At 40.1% G+C, this 18,463-nt stretch overlaps 1 protein-coding gene across 1 annotated transcript in view; it reads left to right on the forward strand.

Moving 5' to 3' along the window:
• Positions 1-15: 15 nt before the first annotated feature.
• The window catches only part of LOC140359864 (polyprenol dehydrogenase), a 52,732-nt gene continuing 34,284 nt past the window's right edge, over positions 16-18,463 (forward strand). Inside the window, exon 1 of the mRNA XM_072445073.1 lies at positions 16-664. The gene's annotated coding sequence lies outside the window, so the exon portion shown is untranslated. The remainder of the gene's footprint in view (positions 665-18,463) is intronic.

Here is an 18,463-nt window from a genome sequence, read left to right on the forward strand (position 1 = left end):
CGCAGCTTTGCCGTGAGGAATATTAATCAACCTGTTTGCAGCAAACGCTGCAGCGCAGCGCTCAACTTCGGACTTGTCCGCTCGTTGATTGTGCACGTGGCCAGAAACGTCCCTCCTCAAATCACCTGCTGAATGTCATCGTCAGCGGGACCTTGTCTAAAATCGGAGAGCTGATGCCACTGTCTCTGTCTGTGCCAATATGCGACAGGCATTTGAACCGAGTGGGTGTTGGGACGTGCTGCCTCTAAAAGCAGGGAAGCCCCACTCAGTGCGCGCGCCAGCAGCAGGAGTGTCCGTGTAGCGGGGGAGTCCGTGTGCGTGTGCGTCAAGCTCTGATGTGTGTGTCTGCGCGTGGTAAAGCCCCGGGCTCCGTCCTCAACAGTTGCCAACGGAGCGAAGGTGACGAACGGAGCAGGACGAGAGAGACAGCGGAGTGAGGACGGACGGACGCGGAGCCCCAAGCCGCTCTGCCCGGCTCTGGTCCTGACATGCAGTCGTTCATCTCTCCGGTCACCAAGGCCATCCTCGTTGCGCTCTTCATCTTCGCCATCCTCCTCATCCTATATGTGATCCTGTGGTACATCTGCAGAGACGTGGACTGTGACCACGGCATCTGAGGGTCCTCTCACGCCATGGGTCGCATAGTGGGGCAGAGGGTCACCCGGTAAGTGCGCTTTCTTTTATTGACTGTTTCTGGCTTGTTTCTGTGTCTTTACACTCGCGCACGCTCGTGCGTAATTTCAAACGCGCTCTGGTCCAGCGCGCGTCTCCACCGGCACCACTCCACCACCATTTCTCCAACCACCACAGAGCTCAACCATCCAGCCATGATCCAGCGCAGGACGTGGTGTGGTGCACGCGGGAACACTTAAAGGTCACGCGAAGGATATGAAACAAACTAGAGCGTGGCGCGCGTGGGCTCGGTCCTGGAGTTAAAGCACCGCTGGTGACATTGCGGTAAACGACGTGGGTGTCCCTTAAGGTCAAGAACAGCACTGTTTACTTTAGGGTTCCCATAGCTCTCTTCCTTTTATGTTTATTGCAGCTAATCTTTCTTCTGTTGCGTCTTTCTGTGGCATTAGTTCACGTTCAGTTCATCTCTGTCTCTGAGGGTGCTACAACATTGGCATTTCACGTCCAACCAGACAACGGGATTATCTCTATTGGCTCCTATGCATCTTCATCCTAATCTGTCTCGTGCCATGTTTTGGAGACTTATCATGAATACCACGCGAATGCTTTTAGGCAGAGAGCATTTGTATTTCCAAAGTCAAAGCCTTCTTCACACAGATCCAGCCCACATCTCATAGACACAGAATCTCCTCAATATTACAGACACGTTGGCACCCCGCTGCCTTGTTACAGCCACTCAGATTTGATCAGACATTTTGACATGTTTCACACTTACTTTGATTCATTTTGATCACTAGTCATCACAAAGCAGATCCGAATTTCTATCATGTAAGTGGCTATGAAGGAAGGACACACCAAGGACATACACTTGGATTTAAAACCGTTATGTGGGCAACTACTCTTTGCAATACAGAGACATCTTTGTGGTTCGAATCATGTCTGAACCTAAACGGCTTAATGAGCTATATAGAAGCCGCTTTAAACATAGTCTTCTTCACCAAATGTGCTTGGATTTCGAGTCTCAGATTTTAATATGTAACATTTAAACCTTCTTACTCCGAGCTATCATCGCCACACAATTAGGTATTTCATTTGATCTATAAACTCATTTTGCTGGTCATTGCATCTTGTCAAACTGTTGCATATGGAGAGGAAATAGGTGGTGGAGTTGCCCTCTATGACCGCGCCACAAAATGATTGATGTTACCACGAGTAGATATAAAATGAATGTCATTTTTTCACACATTTTGACCTGGGGAAGATGAAGTGCTAGAACATGTCTTTATTTAAAGCCGTGCCTCAGAATCTCTACCTCAGTTTGCAGTTAAGAAGAAAGGCGGAAATGAGTGGGAAGCGGTTAAGGGAAAATATGCTCCAAAATGACTGATACAAAAATCTACAGCACCGGGGAAGTCTCATCGTGTGAAGGAGTGGAGACAGGTGTGTGCAAATCCATTCATCAGGCATAAAACATAACACACATAATACTGGAAGAAAGCAATTTCTAAATAAACATTAACTGAAATGTACCAGTTTTAGTATACAGAACAAAAAGGTCCAGAGATTTGGAATGAAACCTTCTTTATCTCCATTAAACCTCTTGAACCCCAAAAAGATGTGTAAAATATAACAAACAAAACACAACTTTGAATGTGTGGCTGTGTGAGAAATAAGACAAACTTTAAACTAACAAAAGAACTTCAGGTTGTTAGTAGTTCTGGGTCATATTAAAAATAAATTAATAAATTGAAGATTAGATTAGGTTAAATCATTTTTATTTGTTGTATTTTATTACCATCTAAAGTCGCTTCTGTGGAGATCCCTTGTGCAAAAATATCATAACAGTAATTGTATTACTACTGCTTGCAAATGTTTCATTAATAAATAATTAAGGCATTTGAATGTACCATATTGTTGACTGATTTATTATTGAAGTGCATCAAAAACTCCAATTTGTTCAAAACGCTCGACTGTACTACAGTTACACACTACTCTTCACATTTTAGTTTAATATACGTTTTGCCTTTCCAAATCAATGAGAAAAGGAGAGTAATGTGCTTCAATGTTAATAGTTATTGATATTTCGTGGTATTGATTGTTTGTCTTCTGTAAGTACCTTCATGTTATAGTGTACTTACAGTGTATGTATATCGACAACACAGAGCCAATATAAGACTTCACCTCGTGTCTTGACCAGCCTAAGTCACGACACATCTGCGCTAAACTGACTTAATTGCGTTCCCCTAATGGCCATTTATTAATTACTCACAATCCTATGGCGCTGCGAGCTACACTCTCTCTACACAAATTCACAGTGATACATCTATGTCCAATCAAGTTCGCAGCCATTAAATATGAATGATTATAAATTATTGAGGTTGGAAAGCGGCAGACGAGTGATTTGTAAATCTCTTCAGACTTGAGACAGCGAGCCACGGCGGAGGGCGTTTTGACATTTGTTCTGAAGTGTAAACTATAATGGAAAACATGCAGAGACTTCAGACCCGTGTGGCCAATTGCATCTTAAATATCAGGGAAATGTAATCGTGCTGTGTGCAGTAAAGATTCATGAAAAAGGTCAAAATGTTCTGTTCCCGTGACCAGGATGTGTCGCTTAAGGTCAGGAAACATTGTGTGGATCCAAAGAAACAAAGTGGTTTAATAAAGCTGTTGTCACATTGATAGTTTATACATTTGTTTGTTTTTTCATCAATTTGGAGATCAGTCTTTTCAGTGTAAAACGGATGCAAACTCTGCAAAGTTGTTTTTTCATCAATTCATTGCACTCAATGCACATTTTTAATATTTTGGTGTGATCACTGCTGTTTTTTTTAAAGACTTTTGTAAATTAAAAATGACAATTACTGCTCCATACTCCATAGACTTTATTTAAATTGGCTGTACTCAACATTGGGAAGTAACTAAATGCATTTACCAAACACATTTTCAGAATACTATTTTGAGTTCTGGTACAGTTACTCTTTCATCTGTGGTATTCAGAATACAGTTAACATCAAAGGAATACAACATGGTATTTGATCATGCAATTTAGACTTCAAACTGCACTGTGTTAGTGAGAAAAATAGTGGTGTTTGCGTATATCCTTGTATATTCTCTGTAATTATTGTCTGAATGGTTTGAGAAGGCATTTACATGAAGCCTGAAGGGCCCCAAAGTTCTGTAGTTTCTGTTATACCATTCCATTTAAATACAAATGTGTAGATTCAGTAGAGTTCAAGTGAGGAAATAGCAGTGTAGAAAAATACAATACACCTACAATAAAAATAGCCAAAGCACAGTAGACGGGGCCCTCGGGGAACACTATAGCGTGCCTTGAGGTGGTGCCAGATGTGCCTTGAAAAAATATTCACTTTGAGTTTGCTGATTCACACATATATTTTATTAAATACTTTTCCTTTTTATAGTGTCCAATTTGAAAAAAAAGAAGGCGAAACCATCACCATTGCAAAATTTGAAGAATCAGACAAAGTGGCATGGAAAATACTAGCTACATTATACAACTGTAGATAATATCTATATTATCTACAGTTATATATTATTATTATTAATATTATAGGTGTTATTTTGTACTATTTCAATCGTCAGTGTTCCATGACTATCTTCCATGACCTAAACTGTATGAAGGAAGAAGGTGAATTAACTTTATATGAATAAATTAGTCTCTCTGCCATTGATGTAAAAGCAGATCTTTTTTTAATTATTACTTAATTTTTTTTGCAATGGAAGTACCTTTCAGAAGGGACACATGAGTGATTAAAATATCTCTTCGTATCAATATCGAGTACCAGGGTAGTGTTATGTTAATTTCCCCTGTCTTCACGTTCACTATATTTATAGCCTCTTACTTTACTTAATGCATCTCATTTCCTGCCATTAGTTCGAGCTGTGTCCCTTGTGAATAGCCGTGTAAGAGAGCACATGCATAAATGATACAAACGCACTCTAACTGCTTATACCATTATCCATTCTCCTTTTTCCTAATGACTTTTAAATCTTCTGCATCCCATTTGGGCACAAACATAGCCCAAAACCAAAGTCCCCCTATCTGAATGACCTCCAATCACAAACACTTAGAAGACAAGTGCAAGGGTCTAATTGGCTGTTGTAGATGGAGCGGAGACACACCTCAAAGCCATAAAAATAGATTGTGTGTGACTCAGACGTTATGTAAAGTCCATCCCCGATCGGGACGCCCGCCGGGGGCACTTTATGTCCGTTTATCTTGATGGGACAGGAAGTGAGGTGACACACGTTGGCCGCTGTGTCCAGGGCTGCGATGTCCAAACATAGACACTTTTGACACATGTCTTGAAGCTTTTTGGTTATCTTCAAAATGTTTATTCCCTTCTGTGACGAATAGGTGGAGTAAATGTAGAGTACTGTTACTCCAAAATGACACAATTTCAGTACATTTAAGTCGTCAATATGAATACTTATTATTACTGTAGGTTCTTTATGTTTAATTTAAAAATAAATACATATGGTAACACAACAGGGGCATAGTACATTTAACATATGTACTTTTACTTGCTACCAAACAATTTAGGTTAGGTTATACTTGACAGCTTGTATACAAATTGCAATAAAAATAACAATAAACATGTATTTCTTGGTTTCAAAATCTCATCTTGTCTTGTTCTCATCTACCCAAAACTTAATCCTTTATTACTTAGGACTCTTTCCAGTGTCTACCTCACAATTAGTTCTTTTACAGTTGGATTTACACAATAGTAGCCCAGTTTTCAGGTTTTCATATTGCTGCAACTGATGATGCTTGAATACTGTTGTACTGCTGTTTCTACCTGTTGTACTGGTTGCACAATCAATACAAGACATGAGGAACAGATGCATGAAAAACATCATTATATTGCATTTAAGTGTTCTTTTTGTACTTTTCACAATTTTTGCCGCATTCTTTCCAAGCAAAAATCATGCAGCATTTCGGCTTTGCCAGGGAAGAATACCCAATTTTATTCCAGGTTTGAGCCCTCCTTCTGTTCAGCTTGATTTCAAAGAGTAACGCCGCTCTAAAATGGCTTTTCTCAGCACATTTGGAAGGATTTGTTCCCTAATTGATTTGTACCTGTTATCTGTCTGTAATTGAAAAAGTCATTGTTGTCAAACCAGGATCTGCCTCTCGTCCCTTCTTTGTGTCACAAACCAAACCGAGCCAAACGTCACAAACAGCTGAGGTGTTTGATCATACATTTATCAGCACTGATTTCCTTTGGGAGGACTTTATTCTTCATAATGAGTCATTTTAATCATCCCGCACAAGAGGCCTTTTTTCCCACCACCAGCCTCCGTGAGATTAGAGACCTTTATAACGCCACGCTGATATGAATGGCTCCTTAATTCAGGTTGATATGAGAAAATGGGGGATTACATTTGACAAATTTACGCTTTTTTCTATGCTTAGGTTATCTTCTTCTAATAATAACTATTTTCAAGTTCAGTTTTTTCGAATAAAAGACATGGTAAACAAGATACAAAATACACAATAAATTTCATCTTTTCGCTGTTTCAAATTCAAGTTCAGTGAAAGAAAATATTCTTGTAAAAACGTAACTTTATTTCAAACACAAAGGATGAATTGAAAGAAAGACAAGGTACAAAATACATAATGAAACAAACAAAAACAAACAAACAAACCAATAAACACTGCACAACGAAATATTTTCTTAACTTTATTGCAGACACAAAATAATGTGGTCAATAATCAAAAGAAAGACAAGATTAAAAATACACAGCAACAACAAACAAACAAACAAACAAACAAACAAACACTGTCCACAATAAAAAAATATGCATGGTAATGTTGTCAGAGTTGACAGTTAAGCTCAGTGTATTAGTCGTGTCCTTGGGCAAGACACTGCACTTTTGTTGTCTTTAAATTCACTTTATGTCTAACCATCATGGAGCTCAACAGAACAACACTTTGAAGTTTGCAGCGGAAGTTAATATTTTTTGCCTGAAAGATAAAAAAATAAAAATCAAATCAAAAATAATAAGAGAATATAGCCGCAAGCGGCAATGATCGGCCCTCGCCACGCCGCCGCCACGCCGCAAGAGGAGGGGGCGCTAACGCGCCCCAATTGTCCTTTTAGTACGCCTACTGCTGAATCTGTGACGCTGTCACATCTTCTCCCCTTTGTTTTACCATCAAAAAGCTATTTTATTTTGAATTCTTGGCAAAATGTGCGGCTTTGCCGCACAGACACCGTGACTCTTTGAATAAAAATGTGGATAACTTTTGATGGTCCTGAAGATGAGTCTCACCAAATTTCAGGTTGATAGGGCTGACGCCCTAAGAGGAGTTTGTGAAAGTCTAAAGTGTAAACATGTTCTGGCGATTTCCCCATTGGAATAACATGGAAGGTTTCGGTCATCGTTACGGCAACGCCATAACAATTATGACATGGGTCTCATTGACTTTTTTGATGGGGATGCCAAAATTGAGTTGTGTGTCAAATTTCATATAATTTCGCAAAACTAAACATTTAACCTCCATATAAAATCTGTAGGGGGCGCTGTGGCTCCAAATTAATTTATTTCACTTCAAGTAGGTTTAGGGCAAAGAGTTTAACAACTGATTCTAATTTGACGCAATTCGGACTTTATCTGCGCAAACGGCAGAAATGTTAAATTTGGGAGATTTCTGAAATTCTTGCTACAGTTTGCGGCTTCGCCGCACAGAGACCGTGAGAGGTATCAATGTAATTTGAATAACTTTTGATGTCCCACTCCTCAGTAGCATTTTCACCAAATTTCAGCTTTTTAGGGCCAACGCCCTGGGAGGAGTTCGTAAAAGTACGACGTTTGGAAAAACTCCGAAGTCATGTTTAGCCATTTTTGAAGCAATATGGCCGACATTTAGTTGGGCGGACGGCGTTGCCGTAATAATATTTTTTACTTCACCATCTACCTCTGCGCCAAATTTCATGATTCTACGATCAGATTTTTTTTGGGTCATTTCCCATCTCTCAATGCATTTTTGGTACATTTGGGGGCGCTGACGCGCCAATTTTTTTTATTTTAGAAAAAGGAAATAGCCAGAATGTAGAGAGGCACGATTTTTAGAGGTGTGAACATTTTTGTGACTTTTCGTCAATGTTCACTGGGTGAAAAATAGGGGGGTTGGTCCCGAGAAGAAAGAAAGAAGAAAGAAGAAAGAAAGAAAGAAAGAATAATATTCCGATGCGAAAACAATGTTTCCCATTTTTCAAATATCATAAACTATACATTTTTGGAAAGCGCTCGCGCTTTCCTACCTCATGGTGTGGGTCCCTGGTCACTGACGGGTACTTTCGTTAATTTTGAGTGGGCTCCGCCCACTTTGTGTTTTTGGCCCTCTATACAGTAATAATGTTCAATTTTTGCATTACATGCTTATATGCACGGAACATGCAAGAGATGGGGAACGTATTCGTGAGCTACTTAGCGCAAATGAGTGCTTTATATGGGGCAATGTAAAGTGCTCGTTTAGTGCGCACTTTTGCACGGGCTTCGCCCGTTTACAACGGTAAAGTTCCATTTTCCTACTACTAATTAGTATGCACGGGGCGTGCGTGAGTGAAGGAGTGCGTTAGTGAGTGTTTGGAAGTAGGCGAGCGCTTCGCACTTTCGCAGCCGTGCTTCGCACGGCCTTACAAGATTAATAGGCCTCTCGCCAGCTTGTGGCGCTCGGGCCTAATTAAAGACATGACTGAGTCTAGCTTTGTGGAACAATGAATGGAACATGTACTTCCAGAGTCAAGCGGTGGGCGGTCACTGTTGAGCTCTATGGCTTTGAAAGATTTAACGACAGACATCTTATTCTTTAGCTGATCACTTAAAAGTATGTTGTGACTTTGTGTGTTAAGACTCCAGCAGTCCACATGTGTCCGGGTTAAATAAAGGTGGAGCAGGTGAAGCGCCGGAGGTAAAGGCAGAGGCTGCTGTCTCCAGCTCAGTGGCTCTGTGTGTTAACAAAACCCCCAAGAGCAAAGAGAGTGCACTAAGTACTGCCCCGAATGACAAAAGCACAAATTTAATTTTACTTAGAGCCAGTCAAATTAAATCTGCCGGTCTGAGTTGTACAAAGTTAATGGAGGACCTAATTATTGAGAGGCAAAATCCACCTCTGCTTTACATCTTGTTCTACATGGGCCGTGGACATAATGGATTTAAGTCCTGGAGACATGCTTTATGTGCCTGACCGGTTGGAGCGAGCAAAGGCTGTAGAAAGTATAAATAAAAAGGTCTTTACTGCATCATTGATGACTGCTCAGAGAATATATGTTTTCATTTTGTTATCTGAATATAAATGAAGGAAAAAAGGAACTTGTGACCAATATGTCTGTGGTCCTGGTCATTTTCATCAACAAGAGTGTGAAAAATCTAAAAATGTTGACTAACTCCAGTGGTGGTATTCAATTTTGTTATTTAACTGAAAGTACAGATACATGAGCAAAAAAAAAGGAAAATAGGCAGTATAAATTTACCTATTTTAAGTTTTACCACCTGTTTAAAAATGTACTTAACGTGTAAAAAGTATTCCCCACAGATTTTGAGTCAAAAATGTACTGATTTGGATAAAGAATTGTGCTGATTTTTGCTCCACAGGAGCAATTACAATCAATGTCCTATTTTTCTTGTGCATTTTTAAATATTTCTTTTGTTGCTTAAAGCCAGGACTAAGGTTCTGAAATAACCCCTCAAACCATCTGAAAAGTACTTTATACTTGTTAGTCCAGTTCAAACATTTTGTGGAATAGAAGTATACATACCTGCTCACAAATAAAAGTAAAAACTATCCACTGTTACTTAAGTAGAGTACAAACGTTAGCTTGAGGAGAGTACTTGTACTTTACTACTTTGTAACGTTCCATCACTATCGCTCTCAAGCTTATGACTGTAATGGTATTTGAGAGAGACTTGTGTTTAACGCTTCAGATCAGTTAATCTGTTGTGATTCTAATTACATTTGCTCTTTTTGGACAGTGCGTGTTAGCTCTAGATCAGGGGTTGGTAAACTACAGCCCGCGGGCCACATCCGGCCTTTCAATCCGGCCCGCCAAGCTTGTCCAAGTAATATTAAAATATATATTTTTTTTTTTCCTTTTTTGCCCTCAGGCATCTGTCTGCACTTGTATCCTTAATAAATATGACGTGAAATGAATTAAATAATAGATTCAATAGCTTATATTTGACAGAAAAGTGACATTTTATTTGATATTTAATTTTGGGGATTTTTTTTTTTTCACACCAATGATCGCGGGCCGGCCCTCTGCTACTTGGATTGCTATTCTGGATTCGAATATGGCCCTCGGAGGAAAATAATTGCCCACCCCTGCTCTAGATCATGTCAGTGGTGCTTGGAGAAGAGTGGCTGCTCCTCCACATCGAAATAACCAGAGACGTCCTCTGCATGACTCCCTGGAGATGTGTTGTAAGCCTGTCTCACTGGGACGTCCCGAGGAAAGCTGAGATACATCTTCCCCCAAAGGAGCTGTAAGAGAAATGAATGCTGAAGGAAATGAATCTGGCCGTCTCCGCTTCTCGCTGTGAACATGCAAAATCACCGGGCCCTTTGTTTCTTTTCTTTGTTTGTTTGCTGCCACTCTCACTGTTTCCAAACTGGCCTCTGGCTTCTGTCTCTGTGGATAGGAAACTCTTTAGGGTCTGAACAGAGCTGTCCACTCTCTTTCCTCCCACGTTGGACCACAACTGCTGCTGAGGGGATCTTTGTGTCCATTGTCTCATGAGGTTAGGGCTATTTTTGAAACGCTTTTAAGCCCAGAGTCCACTTCATTTAAAATTTATAAAGAGCAATATCACAAATCGCAGGCTTTCCTCAAACAGTACAATGAGAGACCCATAAAGGTAAAGGAGCCTGCAAAGATTAAAGTTTAACCTACAACTGCAGACAAGGAAAGTGAGCCGGTGCTCTTGTGCACTTTAGGAAACGTAGCGATGACAAACCCTGACAAACCCCGGTTCACACCAAACTGAGGAAGTTAAGGCGTCCGAAGGAGGCAGTGCACAGGGCGGGTGACAGAGAGCGCTACAAAGATGAGAAGTATGGATTTAGCAGGGAGGTGTCGAGAGCTAGATCACAGGACAATACGCGTCTGAAGCAGCAGTTCTCTGACAACAACCTGTGTGGAGTTGGCTCTGACTTCTCACCAACTACAAGCCCGGAGCCCCCCCACGCTGCAGACTACTGGAAGCTGGCTGAGGAACTCAACATCTTCTACTCCAGGTTCAAGACCACCCTCTTCCCCCACCTTCCCCACCACTGTAGTGTGAGATCCAACCCCCGAAAAGCTACTGGACCCCCCTGGAGTCATGCCATGTCCCAACTTGCTTCAAGTCATCCATCACTGTCCCCAAAAAGCCCCGGATCACTGGACGTCGATGACGTCTGTAGTCATAAAGTCATTTGAGCGCCTGGTCTTGCCCCACCTCAAGTCCTTCACCTCCCCCTGCTGGACCCCCTGCAGTTCGCCAACAGAGCCAACAGGTCTGTGGACGACGCCATCAACCTGGCGCTCCACTTCATCTTTCAGCATCTGGACTCCCCGGGAACCTATGCCAGGATCCTGTTTGTGGACAGCTCTGCATTCAACACCATCCTCCTGCTCTGCTCAGGACAAGCTCTCCTGGGGAAGAATGTCTCAGACACTCAGACTACCAGCACTGAAACTCCACAGGGCTGTGTTCTTTCTCCTCTGCTTTTCTCCCTGTACACAAACTGCAACGTTATCAATGACTCCGTAAAACTGATCAAGTTTGTGGACAACACCACCCTCATCAGGCTCATCTCGGAGAGGGATGAGTCAATCTACCCCCCCTTGGTCTCAAACTGTATGTTTTCTTGGAAGTCAATCCATATAGTTCAGAAGAGCAGTGGTGGGGGAAAGAAAAAGTACAGTACTGTCCTTTTTAGCTATTTGTACTTCGTTTAAGTGGTTTTGTAGCAGATACTTTTTTAGTAATTTTACCGGTACTTCACTACATTTGAGGTGAAGTATCTGTACTTGCTATTCCACTGCATTTTTTAACTGGACAGAAAAGTTTGAGTTTTTGAGACATCCTGCGTAAAGGTTTTGAGTTCAAGTTTTGGCTTCAAGCAAACAAAAATATGAAATTCATACAAGAAAAAAATAAGAAATGCATTTGAATTGCTACTGTGACCAAAGATCAACTCTTCGAAGTCACACAATTTAACAGGAAAATAAAAGCTTTGAAATCTGTGGGAGCTACCATTATTCTAAAATTAAAAGCGTAGATTATTTTGTGTGCAACTATTAGTTTTTTCTTTTTCTTTTTTTTGCTCCCTTATCTATACAAAAGTGAGTATTTTCCCCAACACTGCAGAAGACCAGAGAAAACCTTTGAGAGAATGAACCAAAGAAAGGGAAAGTAAACTCCCCTTTTGGGTATTTGCACATTTAGCTGTTGCAAAAAACATAAGAAATCCTCATCTCAGCCCGAAAACAGCCTTCCTTAAAATAATAATAATAATAATAATAATAATAACTGCAGCATAGTCTTTGTCTGAATATAAATCAAGGTGTGTGAGAAAGAAAGAGAATATTTGTGTAGCAGGTGCGGCACACATGCTCTCTCAGATCCCTCAGACTGCTGTCAGAATACATTTGTAAAACCAAAGTCTCTGTGTTCAGCAGCTCGAGCCCCTGTCATGCTGGAGCAGGAGCCGATCGCCCAGTCAATTATTTTAACGCCATTTAGTGCTGTGTTTTGAACATGTTTACTGGTAAATGTTGCACGGTAAATGTTGTAAAGGGGAGCTATAGTTTATGGAAAATTGTATATTACCGGTAAATTAATCTCAATCTCAATTAGCAACTGCAATGATGAGCCTGTATCCCTATGATCTGGATTTGACTCAGACAAGTTCAGAAGCAAATATGTTTAATATGTTGTTTATAATATTGTGTTATGGTTGTTTTATTGATCCTTTGTGCCTGGAGTGTTTGAGTCATCTCTACCTTGGCTGATCTCTGACCTGGACTTAAACTGTTGAATCAGTTTTGTATCCAGTATCAAATATATAAAATATTATTAGAGTTTTTGCTCTGATTATTCAGGTCACAATAAGTGTAAGATGTAAGATGTAATACCAGTTTACCAGAGGGAAATTGCACATGAACGAGCGACATGTCGTCATTTCTAGTGGGAAACTGGGAAATAATTTTGATTCCCAAGTTACGGAGATGAAATAACTCTCACTAGGGCAGTCAGAGGCAAAAATAAATCACATTTCAAAATATTCAAGTTTTTCTACCCATTAGAAGGGAATTTTGATGCTGCATAATATTTAATAATAATTATTATACGACACACACAAGTTGAATGGCATCTCTATTTCCACGTCCACTTGTTTACTCTGTATTCACATATATGTGTCCAAATAAAGTCTGTTTTGATTAATTTTGCTATGACCACAGAAGCCCTGGAACAGAATGCACTTCACAAAGGATCATCTTCTCCAGAGCACATGAAGGCAGCATGAAATATAATAATTGTGACAATTTTACAAGCTAAAATAAGTCATTTCAGTTAAACCCCCAGGAAAGTGCTTTTTTATCTGGCTCTTTATGTCATATTAACCACATTATAATTCAGAATGTTTGAATTCAGTGGGTCACATAGACAAATGGTAATTCTTCAATCTTTTTCTCTCAGCAACCCCTTTTTTTACCTGTGGATATGCAGCACTCAAAAGACCTCTAGTTTGGACCACTTTTCTAAAAAAAAACCTGGACTCCCTGAGAATCTTTGGGATGTAATTTAAAATGACAATGTGGATGAAGGATTTCACTGGTGTGGTCACAGTGTGAATGAGTCTAAACTCATGCGGTTTCTTCTTGTGACACTCAAACTTGATATCATGACATCCCTTATGCACAGTAAGCTCAACAACAACAACAACAACAACAACAACAACAACAACAACCACCACCACAACAACACAACCACCACAACAACCACCACCACAACAACCACCACCACCACCACCACAACAACCACCACCACCACCACCACCACAACAACACAACAACCACACCACCACAACAACCACAACAACCACCACAACAACCACAACAACCACAACCACAACAACCACCACAACAACCACAACAACCACCACAACCACCACAACAACCACAACAACCACAACAACAACAACAACCACCACAACCACCACCACAACAACCACCACAACCACCACCACAACAACCACAACAACCACCACCACAACAACCACCACAACCACCACAACAACAACAACAACAACAACAACGACCACAATGACCACAACCACAACAACAACCACAACAACCACCACCACCACCACAACAACCACAACCACCACCACAACCACCAACACAACAACCACAACCACCACCACCACCACCACCACCACCACAACAACAACAACAACAACAACAACAACAACAACAACAACCACAATGACCACAACCACAACAACAACCACAACAACCACCACCACCACCACAACAACCACAACCACCACCACAACCACCAACACAACAACCACAACAACCACCACAACAACCACAACAACCACCACAACAACCACAACAACCACCACAACAACCACAATAACCACAACAACAACAACAACAACAACAACAACAACATATTAAATCCCATCTGTTCTAGCTTCAGACTCTACTCAGAAAGTTAAAGATTTAACCCTGTCACATTGGACCACATACTTGCAGGATGGCGTGCTTGTGTACATCTCAACATATGACTGTACACAACCCATCAACCCAAATAATCATCACAGTCTTGCGTGAGACGAGACTTCCGTCAAACAATATATAAGCCATGACCTTTCTGGCTGCAGTATTGTCTGACACATACAGCAGACTCATCCACTTCGAAGTCAAATGTTCAAATAACCTCAGCATATGCACATGTTAAAGACACAGTACCATTATCTGAGAGCGGCATCCATCTTCAAGTGCATTTACCTGATTTTTATCGTTTTATGAGCATGAAAAATAGAACTAGTTCATTTTAAACAGTTTGAAGGGGTCCAAATTTGCTGCAATGCATTATGAGCATCCTAATTATTCACTACAACTTTCAGAGGCCAGAGCAGAATTTAAAAAGAAAAGAAAAAGGTACTATAATATTTTATCTTATCTTAATTAGACACAGACAGCACAGCACTATCTCATTTTGACTCTTAAGAACTGCTTTTACAATCAATCAAACTGGGGCAAAACTGTTTTTTTTTCTTTATTACACCAAATGAAAAAAGAACATTTGAAAGGGGAAAAAAGTTAGATTATTCTATTCTAGTACATTTAAACATTAAATCTAGACTAAATATAACTGCTAAAAAGAATAATAAGCAAAACATCTTTCACCATGAACAGATCATAGATTTGAAAATGTATGTCATTATGAACGAATACCCGAACCCTGGTATTATCTGAAAATTTCCTTTATAATTAGATTTTTTTCAATATATATATCTATTTCACATCAAACCTACTTCCTACAGTTAATAAGTGCCCTGCAGCTTAGACTTTATCTACTAACTGCGGCTCTGTGACCTTTTAACCTCAAACTCGAATCCTCTTTCACTACAATTTTGAATCTAAAATAGAAAAGAGATTCTATAAATGCGGGTAACACAAAAGTATACAGTTCGGTATAAATAAGGGAGCATTTGGCTGGCCTATTTTAAGTGCAGTGGCAATGCAGCTCTACTCTTCTTTTTACACAAGACTCATCACAGTTTGATGCTGCGTTTCCACATTTGTACCCAACAGACAGACAGAGGCTTTTTTTTTAGTCATGTTCTGGTTTGGAAGCATCTTTTGTGCCAAAACAGTACACGCTGCCACAGTCAGGCTGTCACTCACTTTGTATTTTTAGTGAAACCTTAAGTAACCCACGCTGCAGCTCTGTCAATTGTTAAATAATCTCCCATTCCCCCATGAAAATGTTGATTTAGATGAAAAAGTCTTATTTGGGTAACACCTGTTTCTTAGTGAAGTAGTTATAAGGCGTTAACAAGCACTAGTTATTTTTATTAGGCCCGAGCGCCACAAGCTGGCGAGAGACCTATTAATCTCGTAAGGCCGTGCGAAGCACGGCTGCGAAAGTGCGCACGTAGTGCGCACGAAATCGAGCGCGAAGCGCTCGCCCACTTCCAAACACTCACTAACGCACTCCTTCACTCATGCACGCCCCATGCATACTAATTAGTAGTAGGAAAATGGAACATTACCGTTGTAAACGGGCGAAGCCCGTGCAAAAGTGCGCACTAAACGAGCATTTTACATTGAGATGACGACCGCGAAGCGTCACTCATTTGCGCTAAGTACCTCACGAATACGTTCCCCATCTCTTGCATGTTCCGTGCATATAAGCATGTAATGCAAAAATTGAACATTATTACTGTATAGAGGGCCAAAAACACAAAGTGGGCGGAGCCCACTCAAAATTAACGAAAGTACCCGTCAGTGACCAGGGACCCACACCATGAGGTAGGAAAGCGCGAGCGCTTTCCGAAAATGTATAGTTTATGATATTTGAAAAATGGGAAACATTGTTTTCGCATCGGAATATTATTCTTTCTTTCTTCTTCTCGGGACCAACCCCCCTATTTTTCACCCAGTGAAAATTGACGAAAAGTCACAAAAATTTGCACACCTCTAAAAATCGTGCCTCTCTACATTCTGGCTATTTCCTTTTTCTAAAATAAAAAAAATGGCGCGTCAGCGCCCCCAAATGTACCAAAAATGCATTGAGAGATGGGAAATGACCCCAAAAAAATCTGATCGTAGAATCATGAAATTTGGCGCAGAGGTAGATGGTGACAAGAGAAGTAAAAAATATTATTACGGCAACGCCGTCCGCCCAACCAAATGTCGGCCATATTGCTTCAAAAATGGCTAAACATGACTTTGGAGTTTTTCCAAACTTTTACGAACTCCTCCCAGGGCGTTGGCCCTAAAAAGCTGAAATTTGGTGAAAATGCTACTGAGGAGTGGGACATCAAAAGTTATCCAAATTACATTGATACCTGTCACGGTCTCTGTGCGGCGAAGCCGCAAACTGCAGCAAGAATTTCAGAAATCTCCCAAATTTTACATTTCTGCCGTTTGCGCAGATAAAGTCTGAATTGCGTCAAATTAGAATCAGTTGTTAAACTCTTTGCCCTAAACCTACTTGAAGTGAAATAAATTAATTTGGAGCCACAGCGCCCCCTACAGATTTTATATGGAGGTTAAATGTTTAGTTTTGCGAAATTATATGAAATTTGACACACAACTCAATTTTAGAATCCCCATCAAAAAAGTCAATGAGACCCATGTCATAATTGTTATGGCGTTGCCGTAACGATGACCGAAACCTTCCATGTTATTCCAATGGGGAAATCGCCAGAACATGTTTACACTTTAGACTTTCACAAACTCCTCTTAGGGCATCAGCCCTATTAACCTGGAATTTGGTGAGACTCATCTTCAGGGGTGGACCATCAAAAGTTATCCACATTTTTATTCAAAGAGTCACGGTCTCTGTGCGGCATTTTGATTGCTTTTTGATGGTAAAACAAAGGGGAGAAGATGTGACAGCGTCACAGATTCAGCAGTAGGCGTAATAAAAGGACAATTGGGGCGCGTTAGCGCCCCCTCCTCTTGCGGCGTGGCGGCGGCGTAGCGAGGGCCGATCATTGCCGCTTGCGGCTATATTTAGATGGCTTATATTACCTTATAAATGTTTATAACCCATTCAACAAAAACATGTGTGTTTACAATAAACCATGAAGAAAGTCATTGTAATTACGTTAAGTTAATTATCAAACCGTTTTTAACATCTAAGTGCTTATAAACCAATAACTAGTGCTCATTAATGTTTTATAAATAGTTTACTCAACCTTATTTTAATGTTTCCGTAATTTGTGTCTAAATTAGTTTGAAATGGATTATTGCTCCATCTGTTGTGTGATTATTGTCGACCTGATTCTCAAGTTACAGTGTAATAAATGCCCAGCAACCCTACTACCACAACTACTACTACTACTACTACTACTACTACTACTACTACTACTACTACTACTACTACTACTACTGCTATTACCAGTACTGTTACTTTACTGTTGCTCTTGACTTTCTAAGACAAGACTGCCTCAAGTTGCTTCAGAAACTTCCCCAATCTCTGGAGGGCTTTTAAGACTCATTTTTATTATGTGGCTTTAACACCACTTGAGTTCTGTGGTCCTCTGTGACTTTTATGATTTTTTCTGTTTAATTGATTTTATGCCTATTTCATTTAATTGTTTTCCCTATAATTATTTATTATCTAATATTTTGCTTTTATTTGTTTTTATAGTTTTGCGCTAAATGTCGGTTTTATATTGACATTATTTGCAGCACTTTGGAAAGGGTCTTGTTTATGAAATGTGCAATACAAATAAAGTTGGTTTAGATTGAAGAAATGAATAATAATAACAACGCATTACAGCTATACAGTGCACATGGGGGCAACTACTTTGCAAAAAAGTAACTTAAATTCAAGCCATTTATAATTTCAGCTGCAAAACTCACCAATGATGTTTATGATTCAAGATTATTTGTAACATTTACTGGTGTTATTTGACTTAACCAGAATGCCTTTATTGTCATTGCACAACAAAACTTCACCGTTTTCAATTTAACAAAGTGATTAAATGTCTAGAAATCATCTTGCGAGCCCCAGTTATAATCGCATCTTAACCTACATATTTTTGTCTACGTGAAATACACCTCTT

The sequence above is a fragment of the Eucyclogobius newberryi genome, unplaced genomic scaffold (genome assembly GCF_026437365.1).
Source record: "Eucyclogobius newberryi isolate DKJ021-1_F unplaced genomic scaffold, fEucNew1.0.hap1 SCAF_14, whole genome shotgun sequence".
In the NCBI taxonomy this organism is placed as follows: domain Eukaryota; kingdom Metazoa; phylum Chordata; class Actinopteri; order Gobiiformes; family Gobiidae; genus Eucyclogobius; species Eucyclogobius newberryi.